Below are 6,000 nucleotides of genomic sequence, written 5' to 3'. Positions count from 1 at the left end.
CCCTGTGCCTTCCTCATCTGCCAAAAGAACAGCAGTCCCTGTGCCTTCCTCATCTGCCAAAAGAACAGCAGTCCCTGCGCCTTCCTTGTCTGCCATAAGAACAGCAGTGCCTGTGTCTTCCTCATCTGCCATAAGAACTGCACTCCCTGTGTCTTCCTCATCTGCCATAAAAACAGCAGTCCCTGTGCCTTCCTTGTCTGCCATAAGAACAGCAGTCCCTGTGCCTTCCTTGTCTGCTATAAGAACAACAGGCACAGTGCCTTCCTTGTGTACCATAAGAACAACAGTCCCTGTGCCTTCCTCATCTGTCATAAGAACAGCAGTCCCTGTGCCTTCCTCGTCTGCCATACGAACATCAGACACTGTGCCTTCCTTGTGTACCATAAGAACAACAGTCCCTGTGCCTTTATCATCTGCCATAAGAACAGCAGTCCCTGTGTCTTCCTTATCAGCCATAAGAACAACAGTTTCTCTGTCTTCCTCATCTGTCATAAGAACTGCAGTCCCTGGGCTTTCCTTGTCTGCCATAGGAACATCAGTCCCTGTGCCTTCCTTGTCTGCCATAAGAGCAGCAGTCACTCTGCCTTTTTCATCTGCCATAAGAACAGCAGTCCCAGTGCCTTGTCTGCCATGTGAACAGCAGTCCCTGTGCCTTCCTCATGTGCCATAAGAACAACACTCCCTGTACCTTCTTTGTCTGCTTTAAGAACAGCAGTGCCTGTGCCTTCCTCATCTGCCATAAGAACTACAGTCCCTGGGTCTTCCTTGTCTGCTATAGGAACAGCAGTCCTTTTGCCTTCCTTGTCTGCCATAAGAACAGCAGTCAATGTGCCTTTCTTTTCTGTCATAAGAGCAGCAGTCCCTGGGTCTTCATCACCTGCGATAAGAACGGCAGTCCCTGTACCTTCCTCTTCTGCCATAACAACAGCAGTCCCTGTGCCTTCCTCATCTGCCATAAGAACAGCAGTCCCTGTGCCTTTCTTGTCTGCCATAAGAGCAGCAGTGCCTGTGCCATCCTGATCTGCCATAAGAACTACAGTCCCTGGGCCTTCCTTGTCTGCTATAGGAACAGCAGTCCCTGTGCCTTCCTTGTCTGCCATAAGAACAGCAGTTCCTATGCCTTCCTCATGTGCCATAAGAACAATGCTCCCTAGACCTTCTTTGTCTACCATAAGAACAGCAGTCCCTGTGTCTTCCTCTTGTGCCATAAGAACAACACTCCCTGCACGTTCTTTGTCTACCACAAGAACAGCAGTCCCTCTGCCTCACTTGTCTGCCATAAGAACAGCAGTCCCTGCACCTTCCTTGTCTGACATAAGAACAGCAGAGTCCCTGTGCCTTCCTCTTCTGCCATAAGAGCAGCAGTGCCTGTGCCTTCCTCATCTGGGATAATAACAGCAGTCCCTGTGCCTTCGTTGTCTATTATAAGAACAGCAGTCCCTGTGCCTTCTTCATCTGCAATAAGAGCAGCAGTCCCTGTGCCATTTTCATCTGCCATACGAACAGCAATCACTCCATTTTCCTCAGCTACCAAAAGGACAGCAGTCCTAGTACCTTTCTAATCTGCCATTAGAACAGCAGTTCATGTGCCTGCATTGTCTGCCATAAGAGCAGCAGTCACTGTGCCTTCCTCGTCTGCCATAGGAACAGCAGTCCCTGTGCCTTCCTTGTCTGCCAAAAGAACAAAAGTCCTAATGCCTTTTGCTTCTGCCATAAGTACAGCAGTCCCTGTGTCTTCCTTCTTTGCCATAACAACAGCAGCTCTTGTCCTTTTCTTGTCTCCCATAACAACAGCAGTCTCTGTGCCTTCCTCGTCTGCCATAGGAACAGCAGTCCCTCTGCCTTCCTTGTCTGCCATAAGAACATCAGTTCCTCTGCCTTCCTTTTCTAACATAAGACTAGCAGCCCCTGTGACTTCCTTTTCAGTCATAAGAACAGCAGTTCCTGTCCTTTTCTCATCTCCCATAACCACAGCAGTCTCTCTGTCTTCCTTGTCTGCCATAAGAACAGCAGTCCCTGTGCCTTCGTTTTCTGCCATAAGAACAACAGTCACTTTGCCTTCCTCGTCTGTCATAAGAACAGCAGTCCCAGTGCCTTCCTCGTGTGCCATAATAATAGCAGTCACAATGCCTTCCTCATAAGCCATTAGAACAGCAGTCCCTTTGCATTTCTCTTCTGTCATAAGAACAGCAGTCCCTGTGCCATCCTCATCTGCCATAATAAAAGCAGTCCCTGTGCATTCCCCATCTGCCATAAGGACAGTAGTCCCTGAACCTGCCTTGTCTGGCAAAAGAACAGCAGTCCCTGTGCCTTCCTCGACAACCATAGGAAGTGCAGTCCATGTGCCTTCCTCATGTGCATAAAGAACAGTGTCCCTGTGCCTTCTTTGTTTGGCATAAGAACAGCAATCCATCTGCCTTCCTATTCTGCCATAAGAACAGCAGTGCCTGCGCTTTCATCATCTGCCATAAGAATTGCAGTCCCTGTTTTCCTCATCTGCAGTAAGAACAGCAGTCCCTCTGCCTTCTTTGTCTGCCATAAGAACTGCAGTCCCTGTGCCTTCCTTTTCTGCCATAATAGCATCAGTCCCTGTGCCTTCCCCATCTGCTGTAAGAACAGCAGTCCCTGTATCTTCATTTTCTGACAAAAGAACAGCAGTCCTTGTGCCTTCCTTGTCTGACATAATAGCAGCAGTCCCTGTGTCTTCATCTGTCATAAGAATGGCAGTCCCTGTGCCTTTGTTATTTGCCATAAGAACTGCAGTCCCTGTGCCTTCCTCTTCTGCCATAGTAACAGCAGTCCCTGTGCCTTCCTCATCTGCCATAAGAACTGCAGTCCATGTGCCTTCCTCATCTGCGTGAAGAACAGCAGTCCCTCTGCCTTCCTCATCTGCGTGAAGAACAGCAGTCCCTGTGCCTTCCTCATCTGCGTGAAGAACAGCAGTCCCTGTGCCTTCCTCTTCTGCCATAAGAACTGCAGTCCATGTGCCTTCCTCATCTGCGTGAAGAACAGCAGTCCCTGTGCCTTGCTTGTTTGGCATAAGAACAGCAGTCCCTGTGAATTCTTTGCCATAAGAACAAGAGTTCCTTTGCCTTCCTCTTATACCATATGAACAGCAGTCCATGTGCCTTCCATATCAACCATAAGAACAGCAGTCTCTGTGGCTTCCTTTTCTGCCATAATAACAGTAGCCTCTTTGCCTTCCTTGTTGGCCATAAGAACAGCAGCCCCTTTGCCTTCCTTGTCGGCCATAAGAACAGCAGTCCTTGTGACTTCCTCGTCTGTCATAAGAACTGCATTCCATGTGTCTTACTCATCTGTGTTAAGAACAGCAGTCCCTGTGCCTTCCTTGTTTGACATAAGAACAGGAGTTCCTTTGACTTCTTCATATGCCATAAGAATGGCAGTCCCTGTGCCTTCCTTGTCTGCTGTAAGAGCAGCAGTCTTTGTGCCTTTCTCATCTGCCATCAGAGCATAGTTTCGTTGGTTTCATAGGTAAGTACGAGGCTATCTGCCCAAGGGCATTTATAAGCCTAGCCAGAATGTGTTGGCTTTCGCCACCCCCTTAGATTAGTTCCCTGTGCCTCTGTCCAGCAGAGCCATTAGTTCCCTGTGCCACTGTCCAGCAGAGCCACTGCAGTGATCCCCAGGGTAAATTTTCTGTTTCCCATCCACCCGTCAAGGTTTCTCTTGAAGAGTGTTAGTGAGGGGCTCTGCCTGATGTATATTGGAATCCTGTTCCAAAGCATGGGGAGTCTCTGGGATAGGAATCTATCCCTCCAGCATGTCCTATTTATCGTTGTGGTGAGGTTTATATCTCTAGAGCGTGTGGCTCTCCGGGATTTGTTTTTTTTTAGGTGGAGCCTGTCCATCATTTCTGGGTTGGACATGGCCTTGTATGTCAGGCAGAGATCACCTCTGAGTAAGCGGTATGCAACCGAGTACAGCTGGAGTTTCTTGAGTCAGGCTGCATAGGGCATCTGTTTGAGGCCAGTAATCCTCTTGGTGAGGTACTTTTGTGGTCTTTCCAGCTGTTGCAGGTGTCTTGTAACGTACATCCCAAATGGGGCGCTGTATTCTATGATGGGTCTATTGAATGATGAATAGAGAGGCACAATAACCTCTTTTGTTCTAGATACGAACCCTTTTGTGATTAGGTGGGCCACATAGAAGGATTTTCTAACCACCTTGGCAATATGATTATCAAAGGAGAGATTACCATCTACTTGGGTCCTCAGATCCCTTATTACATTTTCTGTATTTAGGGGATTACCATCTATGTGGTAGTTCGCGGGTACTTTGTTTTTTCCAAAGGGGATGACTATGCACTTTTTGGCATTTAGCTTGAGGTCATGATTTTGACACCAGGTATCTGTCTCAGTGAGACCCATCTGGAGGGTGTCTGTATCAGCCGGAGAATCAATTATGGCCCCTAGTTTGCAGTCATCTGCAAACTTGGTCAGCCATAGTCCTCCTATGCTTGCCTGTACCTCTGAGAAGTATATACCGAACAGGAGGGGTCCTAGGATTGAGCCCTGGGGGACACCACTTGTAACCGGTTTAGAGTTGGGCGTAGAGCCTGCAACTCTCACCATGTGGGTTCTATCCATGAGCCAGTTGGCAACCCATCTCATGACGTAGGGGTTTATGTTCAAGCTGGTGAGCTTGTCTATAATACCAGAATGGGGAATGGTGTCGAAAGTCTTTGCGGGGTCTAGGTAGGCTGTGTAGACCTCCTTTCTCTCGTCTAGTACCACCAGGTTTAGGAGAAATGATCTGTCCTTAACAAAGCCAAATTGGGTAGGGTCCAAGGTTTGGAGGTTCCCAACGTCTTTGTTAATGAGTTCCATGATGATGCGTACCATAGCCTTACAGACCAGGCTAGTCAGGCTTATAGGGCAATAGTTCCAGGGGTCCATTGTGGCTCCACCTTTGTGGAGCAGGATAACTGTTGCTGTGTGCCACTCTGTGGATACATAGCCTGTAGAGAGGCTGAGTTTGAACAGTGTGTTTAGGTGAGGGGTTAGTTCATTTTGGAGCTCTTGTAAGACACAGCCTGGGAAACCATCTGGAAGCTGTGTTTTTGGCTTTGGATAGGGCGGTTTTAACCTGTTCGTTGATGATTGACGGGGTCCTGCATTCTTCTGGTATGGTTATGGGCCCTTTAGGGGGTGAGAGGGGGGTGAAGTTTGCACTCAACCTGTCTGCCAGAATGTTGGCAATGTCAGTTGGTTCAGTGTATTTTGTGCCATTCTGCACTAACTCAGAGCAGATCTGAGAGTTTCCACTTAGGTTCTTGACATAGCTAAAGAACGCTTTGTGGTTATCTTTGGAGTCATTGGCAATTTTTCTTTCGAAACTAGCCTTGGATGATTTAATGAGGGATCATAGTTTCTTGCTGATACTGATCAGGGATGTCTTTCCTTCTTGGGATTTTACTCTTTTCTGTACTAGTTTCCTCCTTCTGTTGTATAGCTTGTTTATGGCAGGGGTCCACCAGACTGGTTTCCTTTTCTTGGAGGAGTGAGTCTTGGTTTTACTTGGGATAGCACGATCCATGCATTCCTGTAGATGCTCATAGAGTGCCTTTGTAAAGGTTTCAGCAGCTTGGACAGCATTGCTCTTTAGCATGAGGGCTGTGAACCTTTCCACCTCAGTCTTAAGTAATGTGAAGTTTGCTTTTGAAAAGATTTTCATGGTGGTTTCCTTGATTGGGGATGGGGGCGGAATATGGATATCCAGAGTGATTAGTCTATGGTTTGATCTAACCAGCGAGGGGTTGACCTCCGGTGTGGAACACCGGTCACCCATGTTGGTGATGACCAGGTCCAATATGTTATTCCCACTGGTGGGGGTGTTGACCAGTTGATCCACGGCGTTCGAGTTTATAAATTCTAGGAAGCGTTGGGCAAGGGAGTTAGTACTTGAATAGTTCTCCCAGTTTATGTTTGGGTAATTGAAATCACCCAGTATTAGGGTGTTTGGTAGGGCCTTCATATT

Source organism: Protopterus annectens, chromosome 9.part0, assembly GCF_019279795.1.
Source record: "Protopterus annectens isolate FY-2018-M chromosome 9.part0, PAN1.0, whole genome shotgun sequence".
Lineage (NCBI taxonomy): Eukaryota > Metazoa > Chordata > Ceratodontiformes > Protopteridae > Protopterus > Protopterus annectens.
The sequence above is the reverse complement of the archived record's forward strand: the minus strand, read 5'-3'. Positions refer to the sequence as shown.